At 42.4% G+C, this 14694-nt stretch overlaps 1 protein-coding gene across 3 annotated transcripts in view; it reads left to right on the top strand.

Annotated features, from left to right (window-relative positions):
• The first annotated feature begins 1337 nt into the window (after positions 1–1337).
• RNF19A (ring finger protein 19A, RBR E3 ubiquitin protein ligase) overlaps positions 1338–14694 on the top strand; it is a 63510-nt gene continuing 50153 nt past the window's right edge. The window contains exon 1 of one of the 3 annotated variants that reach the window (XM_051610837.1): positions 1338–1437. The gene's annotated coding sequence lies outside the window, so the exon portion shown is untranslated. Of the gene's footprint in view, positions 1438–1650; positions 1728–2160; positions 2259–14694 lie in introns of those variants that run through there. The other 2 variants (XM_051610840.1, XM_051610838.1) reach the window with 2 other exon arrangements.

The following is a 14694-nucleotide window of genomic DNA, read 5'->3' as shown; positions in this document are numbered from 1 at the left end:
AACAAACCACTGTCAGTTTTTGTTTCTAGCTTGTGAAAAAAAGATTTCCTTTCTGACTCTTTTGAATGCTTCTGACTAAAAGCACCTACCTGGCTGCAGGCTCTGCTGCACAGCTCTCAGGAGGGTGGCTGGCTGGAGGTTTGCCTTATCCCTCAGCAGCTTCAAGGAGAAACTATCTGATCACCACAGTGTCAGCTCTGTCTTCCACTGCAGAATTTTAAAAGACCTGGGCTGTTTTCCCCTCCTGATCTCCAGCATTAGCCAAGAAACTTCACAATATTTGTACCGGTTTGCTGAATTTCTTTGGACATTTAGGAAGTAATACATCACAACATTTCTTGTTGCTGCTTTTTGTTTTATTGGTGCTGCACATTGGGGTTGGTAAAATGGTTTGCTGTTCCTGTTCCAGTCAAAACTTGTTCACCTATCCTATCATCCTATTCTATTCCCTAATCCATCTGTTCCCCTCTCCATTTTCTTTCTCTCATTCATCTCCACTCTTGCCATTCTTTTTTCTGCTCTCATTTTATGAACTTCAGTTCTCTAATTCCATTTCTCTGTCACACATAAAACAGTGGCCAAGATTTTACTCTGTAACATTTTTCTGCGTATCTTATCCAACTGAATACAATGGCACTACTTACATACCTGAAGTGAGATATGTACATGTTTGCAATACTGGAGCCTGAGCAAGTCACTTAGCTACTGGCTTTTACAAGCAAAGAAGGAACTGCCATCGTTTGTATACAACAAATCAGAATTCCACTATAATCTCATTGCTGTTACCCTCGTTTTCCACTTCCCCTCCCCATTTGTTGTAATTGCCTATTCTATAATTTCAGATTAAGTATCTCACCATGGAATAATTTGTATTCACTGTTAATTTGATGCAGTTGATTGACTTAAATGGAATTGTGCCCATAAATAAAGGTATGTGCAAGCTTTTAAGAGACTGTACATTGCGATTCCCACAGGAAGAGCATGGTACACTTCATCCTCTTTACACTATTTGCACGTGTTAAATGCAGGTTGGGTAAACTAATTTTTTTTTTTTTTTTTTTCCAGAGTAAGCTTTTAGGTTTCACACCAGCTTAACGGAAGCACTAGGAGTCATCTGTCAGCACAGGATGAACTCCCGCTTCAGAGAATTCAGAGATGACACGAATCAGTTTGAATGATTAACTAGAAAACGGAGGGGGAAAAAAATCCCACAGGATCTAAACCCGATGTAAGATCAACGCACGCCAACAATTCTTAAAATATGCCAGAGGGCGGAGGAGAGGGATTCGGAGCTGGCCCAGCAGCGGCGGCCAGGAGCCGCGGGCAGGCGGAGCGACCGGCGGCAGCTCCGGCAGGACTGCAGGGAGAGGGGCTCCCGTGCAAGACGCCGTGAGGGCCGGCGGGGAAGGGAGCCGGAGGAGCCGGACGGTGGGACGGGTGAGCTGCGCGGCCGGGCCGGGAGCGGGGCTGCCGGCACTGCCTCCGCCGGCAGGGCCCTGCCGCGGGGGAAAAGCTGGGGCCTGCTGGGCAAGTCCCCAGAGAGGTGCTGTTTCACATGGCAAGGAGAGGGTGAAAAGAAGCAGCGCCTGTGTTTCACAGCATGGAATCCGGTCCTCTGCCAAGCCGGCGAGTGAATCAGCATTCAGCGACATGAGCCTGCTGAAACGCCGCAGCAGTTCTTTCTTCGCCTTGCACTTTCGCATTTTAACGGGTCTGAAGTCCACGGAGTAAGTCAATCATTACTCCGTGTCGCTCCCGCGGCTGCTGGCAGCGCTGCGGAGCGGCCGCGCACCGGCCCAGCGAGCCGGCCGGCCCCGCGGAACGCACCCCGCCCCGCCCGCCGGGCCGGGCCGCCCCGAGCCGGCAGCGGCCCCGCGCCTGGCAGCGGCAGAGACCGGCGGAAGGGTGAGGTGCCCCGGCCCTCACGGCCCCCGGGCCCGGCCCCAGCGCCCCGAGGCGCGGGCACCCCCCGCTGCCCGCCGGGCCCGCCCCGCCCCAACGGCCGCCGGGCAGGGCGGGGGGCGGCCTCGCCGTGCGCGTGAGCTCAGCGCGTTGCGGGAACCGCCCGCCCGGGCACCGCCTCCCTCGGCGGGCACAGCCGGCCCCGGCCCCGGCCCCGGCCCCGGCCCCGCGCCGCCCCGCCCCGCCCGCGGCAGCACCGCCCCCGCCGTCCCTCACACACACACACGGAGACTCTTCCTGCGCGGGGCCAGGCCCGGGCGGGCGGAACGCCGCCGCTTCCTCCCGCCGACTCGCAGGTACCGGGGTGGGCCCGCGGCGGGGCGGGGGGCGCGGAGCGGGCCCGCGGTGTGCGGGGTGTGCCCCCCGCCTCGGGCCTCGGCTGGCGGCCGGCAGCCGCCGCCCTGAGCGTGCCGGAGGGTGAGGGGTGGAGCGGAGCATTCGAGCCGGAGCCGCCTCTGGGCGGGGGCCTGAGCCCGGTGGGAAAAGGCCCGGGTAGGTCCCCGGTACAGCCGGAGGAGCCGCGGCCCGGGGTCCCGGGGGCCTAGGGGAAGTCGGTGGTGTCCGCCGCTGCTCCTCGCATTGCTGGAGGGTGAAGTCATAGTGCCCATTGTCTCCCCTCGGCTCCCCCCGGGCGGAGCGAGGGCCCCGTCCCGCCCCGAGCCGTGGCGGAGGAGCGGAGCGCAGCGCGGCCGGCCCGGGCCGCCCCCCGCCCGAGGGGCTGCGGTGGCGGGGGAGCCGCTGGGTGGGTTTCGCTCGGCCTCGGCGTGGCGGGCGGGGGTGTGCGGGGAGGAGCTGCCGCCCCCCTCCCGCCCGGGTGGGCCGCGGGGGGCTGCTCGCTCCCGCCGCCCGGCAGCGGCACCGGGCCGCCCGCGGGGTCTGCAGGCTGCTGCGCTTGAACTTGCAGGGCGCGGGGAGAGCGGAGCACGCAACTCTGGGGCCTTCAGCACAGTCCGGGCAGCAAGGTCCGCACGCTCCCCCCACCCCCGAGAGTTTCTTTCTGTGCTCTGTTGCCCACACCCGATCCGGTGAATCGGAGGAGCTGGGGGGGTTCGAGTGGCTAGGGATTGTACATCTCGGCTGTAGAGGCGGTGGAGGGAGAAGCGGCGACGATATCCAGCGTCTTGGCGAGTGTTTTGATTGCACAGGTCCTTTCTGCAGAGCTGGGAGTTTTCCGCTTGGCAGTGTACTGTACACACAGCAACTATTGCGGGCACATCGTGGAAGGACAGGGAGAAACGGGTAACAAACAGTTTGAAAGCTAGCGTGCCTGTAGGCGAGCTGAAGAGGTGATGGTTGGCAAAGAAGAAGGGAGGTGTCCTTCAGCCTTTCTCCTGCTCTGGTGTTCTCTGACAGGAAGAAATGGGGCTTTGCCAAAGGGGCAGTAGCGGAGCAGAGTTATGCCAAAGGGACAGTAGTAGAATGCAGTTATGTTGGGCAGAGAAATCAAAATACGAAGTCTGCGTGCCCTTGTGGTCGCATATTGCTTGTGTTACCCTGTGAGGAGCTAAGCAAATCTTGTTTCTCTTAAGGTACTGTAGTTGGCATTGGTACTGATTAATGCTTTATCTCAATTGTCATCAAGGACAGCCTTATTTTTAAAAAGCAAAGGGCAGTTTAGGAAATGCATTTTGCAGGATTTAATTCTGTAGACAAAAGTAATAATAAATTCACTTTTTAAAAGTACACTTTTTCTTCAGTTGTGTTTTTTTTTAAGTTTTTTTTTTTTATGGTAGCCACAGAACAGTATTTCCATATCTGATTAAATGTTTTTCACTAAGGCCATTAGCAGAGAAGGATTTTGGTTTAATATACAGGTCAAACTGAGAATTGCCCGGGTAACATAGTTCAATTGCATGCTTAGAAATTATGTCTGTGTAACATTACTTAATAGTTTGCAAAATCTTATTACTATTTAACTGTAAACGTTTAAATTCTTGTACTTAAAACTTTCAGAAATCTGAGAAAAGTTGTTTGGTTTTTTTTTTTAATTGTATGTGAACTAGGACTATTTGCTCCAGAAAATGAAAGTTTCACTTTTGCATAACGGCAATAATGCTACTCTTAAAAACGAGTTTGGTAAAAGACTTACATATGTGTAATTCTTCTGTATGTGCATTTCTTCAAGTATGCCAGTGTTTCAACTGCACTTTATAAAATTCAGCATTTACAAAATGCTGATTTTTTTGTTATGTTTATGTTGTCATTTTATTTTTGAGGACATCAGATATTTATTTCTAATAGACAGAGTTGAAATGTGTGTGTGATTTTCTCTCCTCTTCCCCTTAAATGTACCAGACATGTGACACATTTCTCACATAGAGTGATCATCAGACTTTGATTAATTATGCTAGCTGAGGCTCAGGAGGAAGGAAGATATATGACAGATGTATTTGTTTATCTTTGTAGTGTGTACAAATTGTCATCTTACCATTAGTAAATGAATCATTAAAACTCCCTTAGCTATGGGATTCCCAGTTAGCATTAATGTATGCATTAGGAAAACCTGGTTTATATGAGTATTACCAACCTGTGAGAGAACACTAGCCTTGGATTCTTTTGGCAGTTGGGTAGAGTCTTTTGTGATGGGAAGTGTGTATACTTTTTTTTCCTGGCATTAATTAACAGCATTTAGCTACTGCTTCCCATAGAGCTTCAGACTGACTTTTTTTTCACTGGGCAGGTGATTCTTCTTAACCAGTACAGTTTGGTTTTTCACTGTTTTCTTGGGCCTTTTTGGTCCTTACTTGGTCTTATTAAAGTATTCCTTACAAGGATTCCCTCTCCACATCCTCCTGTCCAAGGAAACAAAGTAGGATGCCTAAATCACGTCACAGGAGTTCTGAATCCTGGTTTGGAAATGCTATGATAGGCCTTTGAAGTACAACTATACTGTTCTGCTCCACTATCCTCCTAAGGCCTTAAGCCAGGCTTGTGGTATCCTTTATAGGGTCAGTTTATTCTGGCCCATGGTCAGACATCCATAATTAGCTTTGTGATTTGTTTTCTCAATTGCATGTAAATACTACATACCAGCCTAGTGGAATAAATTTTAATACCTGACTAGAATGACTTGATGGATACATGTTTTAGGCTCTACTCTTACTGTGATTTCTTGTTTGTAGCAGAGTGGTGAATCAGTCCGATTCTTTTTTAGGGTCAGTGAAGGATCTTTGAAGGGCTAATAAAATTACTGGCTTATCCATAAATAAGTTGATTTCAGATCTTCCTCTTTTTGCATTTGTCTTAGCTTTAAGTTTTCATTGCCCCTTCTCTATTAACTGATGGAAGATGTGTAGCTGAATGAATAGTGAATGTAACACACCTTCAAGGTACTGAGAATGGTGTTGGATCTTACATTCCTAAAAGCATCTGAATTGCACCTGGAGGTGGACTTCTACCAGGAAGGCAAAAAGTTAAACTTAAGTTAAAAGTTAAACTTAAGTGTTGGCAGTGTACAGTTTTTGTTTCTCATTCTCTGAAGTAGAAGTTTTATTCCTGGTTTAGTCTAACCTTAGTCAATTTCTAGTAGTTTGTCTTCTATATACCCAGTGAAATAATCTTTAAGGAGAAATTGAAACATTATTATGTTGTGTATAGATTACATTTAAGTGTTTTGCTTTAACTGAGAGTCCAAAGAAACAACTGTGAGTTCTAAGTAGAAAGTAGAATTTCGGTCTTCCCTCTTAAGTATTTACTTGAAGGTTTTCTTTACTTCAGAAGATTTCTTAAGGCACTTTTAAATTTATTTTGTGTCTTAATGCTTTGTGGTAAGTTGTGTATTTGGTCTATTGCTGGTATTTATGGATTGGCAAATTTCCTCCAAACTTCTGTAAACTCATGTTCACCTGATTATCTGAGATTTTCTTGTAAGATTATTTTTTTAGTTGCTGAGAAGAGACTTTGCTCATTTGAGTCATAAAGCAGCCTAGTCTTCCTTCAGTGATCTCTGGTTGTTTCCTTTCTGGCAATTCTCAGGCACTATGGAACTGTGTTTTACCTTGGTTTGATTGCTGGTCCTTCTCTGGCATGGGCTGCTTGCTTTTTTGATTTTTTTCCTCTTAGTGCAGGTACTGACTCAAGGATCCTAGTCAAAGCAAAGGATATCTGAAGAGAACTGTAAATGTTATGTTGGACTAGAGTATTACAGGCCTCTACTAGAAGTTTTCTCCCTGTTGTGAGCATGTGTTATATGCTTCCTTTAGAATAGTCTCTGATTTCTTCAAAGACAGTAGAATTAAGAGGAGGAAGAAAAGCTGCATAGCTGAGTTGTGAGATTCCATTTGTGATACTGCCTTTAGGTTTTCCCTCATTAAGGCAGGTGGGGAGGGCCCCAACTGTCTGTTTTGCTTCACTTCCATGGAACTCTTGGAATACTTTTTAGAAGAATTAACCCTATCCTGAGGTTATTCTGAAGTAAGAATGCTTCAATTTTAGGTTGCTTTTTTTGAAATGAAAAGATTACTGTGGGATTTTTCACTCTCAAACTGTGGATTGAAGTCAGTCACCTGCTGAGTGGCAATTAGTATCTTGGACAGGTAGCCAGAACACTGCAACTGTAATTACTATTTACAACAATTAGTATTTACTATTTACAACAATAGTTGTAAATTTATTTTTTTACCTGAAGGATGAGTTTCCAACAGGTTCACTTCACATCTGGATATATTGACCCAGTCTGGAAAGTTGATATGAGAGTTGCTTTAACCTAAAGCGACTTAGCAAAGAGACCTAATGAACGGAGCTTAAATAAAAGTTACATAGACACAGGTGTTTCCTCATTGAAACTTCCTCTTTAGAGGTCAGCATATCTCCATATGATGTCTTCAGCAAGATGGTTGAAGGGCATCTTGCAGAAGTAAATGTTTGTACCAGTTCAATTTGGTATAGTCACTTGTTTTTTTGATTCCTAAGTAGAACACAACTCTCTTAATGCAAGTATCCTGTTATTGTTCAGCACAAACTGTCATTGTGGGACTATGTCAGTTCTGTTTCCGTTTATAGTTGAGACAAATTACTGCTAAGCAAGCATTTTTCCATAGGTTCTTTAGTCACTCCCATAAGGCAGATTAGAGCTCTTACGCTAAATTGGAGCCTCTGGCGGTCGTGCTCACTCGTTCCATTTGGTGAATGAAGAACTGCTTCAGCAAGAGGGCTAACTCTGGACAAACTGTCTGCAGTACAAATCCTGTTGCTTTGTTCTCATCATGTTTCACTGATGCTGCATATTCTCAATAAATAAAAGTATCAGTTTCTCAGTTAATTATCAGATTTTTCACAACCAAACTCTGTTGGCCACAGCAAGTTAATGAAGTTCTGTTTTTATCTGAAAATGCTTAATCTGTATGACGGTTGCAGATATACTGTTTAGTGGACTGTGTAAGACTTCTGGTGAGACAAACATATGTCATGTATGTTTTCAAGAAATGGTTTGCAGGGAGTATGAAGTGGTCCTGCACCTCAAGAGATCTACTGAGCAGATGAGGTTCAGGTGTGACTGAAAGGTTTTAGATGAGACATAAGGATTTTACAGTGCTACCTGGCTAGCCTTTTGGATGTGATGACATCACAGCACTAATGTTGCTGCACCTTGTCTTTATTTTAAATATTTATATAAAATAGCCTTGTAAACTGTCTGCTCTTGGACAAATAAGGGTCTTTCTTAGCACCATAGTGGTTGCATTCCAGAGGAAAAGACTATTGGTGCTGCTACGCATCAGTCATTCATTTCCTTAGCTGCAAGTACATAATGCATAGAACTTGCACTATATTTCAGGAGGACTGGACAAGGGGAGGGATGCTTTGGCAGGTTTTCTGCAGTATTGTCATTCAGAACTCAAATTTCAGGAGGAAACATTTGTATCTTTTTTTAGAAAACACAAGGCTTTTATTCTGTCTGAATTAGATAGTTGATGAGTGCTTTGGGCTTATTATGACGTGATAATTTGGGGCCTTATGCTCAGTGCTGCAGCTCTTCCTTGTATCAAGTTCTAATTGTACCTTGACAGTAAATATTTTAGTAAAGATTAACTGAACATCTGTGTAGAGACTGTATGTAAGTGAAGGCACTGACAAAGGGTGATTGTTGCCACATACTGTTTGACTTTTTCTTACATCAAAATGCTTTATGTAGGGAGCATCCAGTTGTCCCCCCAACACCTAATAGGGGAAGAACATTTGAATAGGAAAAAATAGTGACTATAATGAGACCATCCAACTGGCAAAGGTGAAGCCTGCTGAGAAACTTTTCCTTCTGGTCAGCCTTTGGAAGGTATCTTACTTTGGGACAGCCTTTTGTATTTTCATAATAAACAATCTAATATGGTGATGAGTGAAAGAAATGGGGCTGTAAGATGAAATGTATTCAGTGTTAAAGACTTTATTTTTAGAATGTGTACAGGAAAAATAATTTTTATCAGAGACTTCTCCACTGTGTGTCCTGATGGAGGTGTTCTGACTTCATGCTCCTCTAACTTAGGTAAAATAAACAGAATAAAGCCTTTAAAATTACACATTTTTCGATGAGTTGAAGACCTTACATCAGTTTTCTGAGAAGAGCAGTTACCTTCTCAGTTTCATTTTGCCTGTAAAGCTATATCTGACACTTTTTGTTTGATTTTGCATTTCAAAAAAGTATCAAGCTTTCCTTTATATGATACTGCTATAAACAGATCTTGAGAGACCAGGAGCCCTTTTACTCAGTCAGAGATGGAGGTCACGCTTACAGTCCTTTTTAAGTAAAGGGATCTTTAGTGCTTATAGTCTGTGAAGCCAGGCTCTTGCTTTCTTGAAATACAAGATTCTGCAGTCAATGCAAATCTGTTTGTGGGACAATATAGAGAAGAAACCTGGAAAGATGTTGCACTCACCATTTCTCTTCATTTCAAAATGTTTGGTTGTAAGCCATTTTCATTCGAACTGAGGGATTTTTGTATCTAGTGACTAAAAGTATTTTCCTCTTTAAGCTCCCACCTGATTAGTTACTTTCCCCTCCCCCCACCATTCTTTCTTCCCGTTACTGTTAGTTTTTGCCTTCCCCTTCCCCCCGTTTGTGACAGTTGCCTTCTGTTCGGACTCTAAGGTGGTGCGTAGCTGCAGAAAAGTAGCCTTTGCCTTCTGTGACCCGACACCAGGCAGAAATTCAGCCAGGGTAAGAATAGAAGAGAGCCCTATAAGCTCAGCACAGGAGTCTTGAGTCTTTCCATTATTAACAATTAAAGATGATTCCAAGATGAATTAAGTAATGGATTAACTAACTAATGAAAAGATAAGGATAAAGAGAAACATCCTGTCTTTCAAGAATTCAGATTAGGATTACATGCTGTCTGTCTGGAAAAGGAAGAACAAGCTCCCTTGTTCTCAGTGTTAATTTAGTTGGTAGGTAAGGTATATGTGTGCTGGATAAGTTTACCTTTTGCTGTTGAATTGAGGCTTTGCAAGGAGCTGTTGTTTTTACTGAAGAATGGGTTAAGAAATAGAAGCATGCTGTTTAGTCCTGCCCAGCAACGTTTCAGAGTTTTCTCTAAAACAGTAAGTAGTGAAAATGGTTTCTTTCTACCTCCTACACCCTGCCCTAATCAGCATAATATCGTGGCTGGATCTAGACCAGGTGTTGCTTGAGTAGAATATGAAGACAGTGACATGGTTTTGTTTTCATTGTTGCTTTTTTCATTTTTGCTTCTGAGGTGTGAGGTACTGCTGTATCTTTTTTTAGGGCTACATAATCATATCCATTTTCTTACCTCAAAGGTCCTATAATATTACCATTCTGTTTTAAGGGCAACAGGTAATTTTGAAGTCACAGTTTCAACCTCAGTTATCTCCAGCAAGCTGCAGGAATCTTTGCACTGTATGCCTTTTAAAGCCATTACACAGAAAATGGCATATGCACAATTAAGATAAAGCCACAGTATGCTGCATTTGTGGGACAGATTCTCTGGAACCTTTTGTAAATTTGTTTTTGTTTATGTCTGGTGGTTAAAGTAAAAATAATAAAGAATATGTATTTTGATATGGTTGGTGTTCCTCCTGTAATGCGTGAAAACACACCTCTAAGAGTAGGCAGAAGAATAGCTTTATTGTGCTAAAAGTCGTACAGTGAGAGAATAAATTAGAACTCTGAAAAGAGGGAGCTTCCAGTTGGCAGTACAGTGAACAAAAATACATTTTATGGGACAGCCTTAGTAGATTGGTGCTTTTATCTGTAAAAAGCAATCTAGGTGCTGAAGCTTTCTGTAAAATACAGCCCTTCTGAAATTAGAATTACACAACTTTCAAGTTCAGCTCTCTGAAATGTGTGCTTTGTTCGTAAAGTATTGCTGTAGACTAGTAACTGAACATGGGTGGTTTTGGAAAATTCAGTAAGGAAGATAAAAAATTGTTTTGGTGATTTGATTTCCTTCAAAAAAGGCTGCTATTAGATTTACCTTTGTTATGACTTGACTGTCAAGTCATCAAAGTAGTTGAGAGTATGACTTTGAGGAAGTATCATCTAACTTGATATATACTTGCAGTAACCTAAATTTCTCTAATGGGCAGTCTACAAAATGGTGCATTTTGTAGGTGAAGAATGTCTCAGGTTTTAATAGTAAGTAGAATGCAAGAAAACTGTAAAGATAAGGAAGATGCCTTTGGGATGCTGGTAGTTGGGCTTTGCTTCTTTGAAACAATGGTAAATGCACTAGAAATAATAGAAACAGGTAAGGTATGGCTTCTGCAGCAATTGGAGGACTTAATTGCCGTGTTTTTTTAACATGATGGACTGCACATATCAACAAAGTGAAATTGATTCTGCTATTGCATGCGGTTTATTGTCATTTTAAGTTTTCAGGTCAAATTTTCTGATATTAAGATAGTTTGGTCATCATTTGTGCCTACCTTTATTAAGTTATAGCCCTTAATTATACAGATGTGGTTTTTCTAATTTCTTTTTCTTCCCTGGAGAAGCATTCCTCAAGGTACCTTTGCCCTGTCTGCTGGGGAGTCAGTCTAGGTTGGGTGGCAATAAACCTAATCTCTAGGGCAATTGTTTCCTTTGAATAAGTTTGGAGATTGAATGTAAATAAATAAGAAAACTGAAAAGATTTTCTTCTTGCCTGATGAAGGCACCTGAATCCTGGCAGTGTCTTGGCTTGGGGGAGGGGAATGTTGGTGAGTGTGTACACAGTTGATACTGCAGGCATCTTTGATCATATAATTTGCTCTGTAACACAGCCTGAAAGAAATTAAGTTCTTGAGTATTTCAGATCAGGCACTCGAGGTTGGTAAATAAATCCATCCTTAATCATATGCTTTAAAATTGTATATGGTAACAGTGGTAAAACCCATGCTACTTCAGTGGGATGAATATGGTAATTGACTATTTGAGCAATATTAATTTAATATATTAGTGCTCTGCACTAGCCTATGAGGAAATAAATTCCCACTTTCTGTGTAGCATTATACATAGCATTTAATTTATTTTATTTATTTTTTAGATAGGGGGCACAATGACGAAGAACAAAAATACCGAATACTGACCTGATAAGTCTGAACCTCACAAAGATTCTCAGTGGGAGAAAGGGATAAAAGCCATACACTTAAACCATCATAATGTATTTCAACACTCATTTCTTAACTCCGGGGCTTAATTCTGTGTACTCAGTGAAGTTATTGCTAATGTAGTTTGTGTGCTGTTTCCTAGCTGTCAAAAATAATAATTGCAATTGTATCAACTGGTTTGGAAGCTATTCACTAGGCAGACCACTGCTGTTTGAGCTAGTGGTATCTAATAATACTCTGACATGCTTTATAGGTTACCCTAGGCTACCCTAGACAGTAGGATCCATGTGCTTATGCAGAGGGTTTTGTGCATGTCTCTGGACTGCAGAGGGTGAGCTCTAGAAGAGGGCCTGCTTTGACAGTGCAAGCTGCTTTTGCTGCTTTTTTTTTGTCACCAGCATTGTACCTTTTACTTTCTGCATAGTTAATGGTGTTCTATCCAAATCCTATTCACATTTAGTCAGTTACTGTTTTTCATAGAAAGATTTATTAGGCAGACTAAATTGATACCCTTTCAAAACCTAATCTGATATCTTTGTCTTTCTCTTCTGTCATTTGGAGATGCTCGTTCCCTCTATTCCGAGTTCACCTATTCTTTGTAGGGTCTCTGTTACCTTGTTAGCTCATTTTCCTCTAGTGTTTGTGATCAGCTAGTCAGTTCTCCTGCCTCACTGGGTTTTTTATGCAATATATTGTCTCTATTACTTGTGCTAAAGTTCTCAGCTTACTTCCCTGAACATAACATTTGGTCTTCTGCCTCCGCAGTCCCTGTTTGTTATCTTCGATTTTTTTCTCTGTATCACACTCAGATGGAGTGTGTGTTCAGCCATCCTATTCCTGTTTTGGTGCAGAGTTCAGATGCCCTTCTGGCAGCCATCACTTCTACTGGTGTTAAAATTACAGCATGGTATTGGTTCAGAGAAATTTTTGGAGGGCACCGAGTCAAGCCCCTGCTCAAAGAAGGGCTATTTCTAGTTCAGGTTGCTCAGGACCGTGTCCAAGGAAGGTTGGACTGTATCCATTCTTTTTTCATATCTCTTTCCACCTGAGCACCCTTTTCTCCATGAGTTTAATCCTGCCCCCTCCACATTTGATTAGATTATCTTCTACATGCTGTCACTTAGTAGTAAGATCGCAGAAGGGATACCTCAGTGTCCTAGCTTTGTTTTCTAGTACTTTGGCCCAGTATGTTGTGCACCTGGAAGTGAAGGGAAGATTCTGTTCGAGTTCAGGTTGGATCAAGTTCAGAAGAGTTTTTAGCAGATAAAATACATGCTTCTTGTTGAAAATCATATGTTCTTCTGCCATTTCCATAACTTTGCAGGCATGGTTGTATTCACGTTGCTGGAAGGCTGATAATGTGTACATCCTAGATACACAGGTTGGAATTCAAATTCTAGCCTCAGAGTGCTAGTGCTAAACCATTCTGGAGAAATCACAGCAATTTTTGGATTTATTCTCTTTTCTATGCTGATTTTCTCCATTAAAGTGTTGTGGGGGTTTTTTTGGGGTTGTTTGTTGTGGGTTTTTTTTGTTATTGGCTTAAGTAGTTTGGTTGAAATACGAGCTCTGAAGAAGATGCCAGTATATAACTTTTCAGCCCAGTTTGCTTGAGAAGATTCTACACAGATTTCAAAATAGGTTGTTACAGTGGGAAGCTTCAGGCAATAGTAGTTGCTAGGCTTTCTTTTAACAATATATCATTGTCTTTTGAAATCAATGACCTACTAAACTGTAAGAAAGAGGTGAGTCACAATGCATTTAACTTATTATTTAGCTTTCTGTCTTCAATAACGTGCTTCTATTTTTCCAGTTTGTCTTAATCTGTCTGCTTACATTCTCCTCCTCCATAACATCTGCTGTTTAACCATGAGGTGTTCTATCCATCCTTGCTTTAAGCCTACTGCTGCCTTTTGTAGCACTACTCCACTCTTTTATGTGCTGCTGTAGAGTAAGGTCTGGTAGATGATTGCCTTTTGGGAGTTAGTCCCACTGAATACTGTAGCACTCTACTTTGGAAGCTTAGCTGCTATCATAAGGACATTGTTAATTTAGCAAATTGCCACAGTGGTTTAAAATGTTAAACCTGTTAACACCTATTTATGAATATGAATATTTATGAAGAGGATGCTCTTGGAATTTACAAACCTAAAGCCATGAATACAATGAAATTAATGCCCTTCCTTCCATTCTGACCTGAAGATTTAACTTAAACCTATTTTATGGCAGTTTGAACTGAATATCTGACCTTGCTCTGAAGAGGGCAAAGTGGCCCTGTTCTGCATTTCTGCTGAAGGGTAGGTTAATCCACAACAGAGAGAGCATGGACAGCTTGTCGTGCAAATGTAAACCTTTTAACCTACTTCAGTAGGGCCTTCATCTGTAGGACTCTCAAAATACATAGTGAAGCTTGCTGAGCATAGAGTCTCTCTATACCAGAGCTTCTTGTTCTGGACATTGGATAGCATTCCCATTAGTATTCAGCACTTTAAAATGCAAGGAAATAACTGCATATTTATCTACATTAGTGTAGAACTTGTCTGCCATGTTTCTGTCCATATGGAGTTGCTTTGTGCATTGTTGGAGGAAATTATATTACAATATAAAAAATCTGCATGCCACCTAACTGCACATTAGTAGAATTTTGTAAACGTTGTTTTTTTTTTATTCCTGCAGAAATAGGTTTCTGAAAGTTATATATAGTTTAATTAGTTTTAAACAACTCCAGGTATTATTGTTGCTTAAGTGATAACTGATTTATAAAAGAAGTAAATTTGAACTAAAACTGAGGGCACTAATGAAAACTAATGGCTTAGTATCTTATAGAATTCTGCAGTCTAGCTTAGCTTCTTGTTTTTCTCTTTTTAAAAAACAAAACAAAACTGTCATGTCCCTAGGTGTTTTATCATTTAATTGTAGTGATGTTGAGAATTTTCTTCATATATTTACGTCTTGAAGTGACATTGGTGTTTTCCTGGTACTGTGATAATTTGGTTTTGTGCCATAAGCAGTGCTTGCTAGTACTTTGGATTAATAGGTTGCTTTTCTTTTGTAAAGTAGAAAGATAAATATTAAAGTATATGTTCTAGCGTGTAACTTAAGGAAATGTTTGAAAGATCTTCTGTGCTGACTAAGTTCCTTTTTAAGAAACTTAAATAGCTCTTCAATGAAATGATACACCTGCTTCCTCCAATG

This window comes from Apus apus, chromosome 2 (genome assembly GCF_020740795.1).
Source record: "Apus apus isolate bApuApu2 chromosome 2, bApuApu2.pri.cur, whole genome shotgun sequence".
In the NCBI taxonomy this organism is placed as follows: Eukaryota; Metazoa; Chordata; class Aves; order Apodiformes; family Apodidae; genus Apus; species Apus apus.
This window is presented reverse-complemented; position numbering and strand designations above follow the sequence as displayed.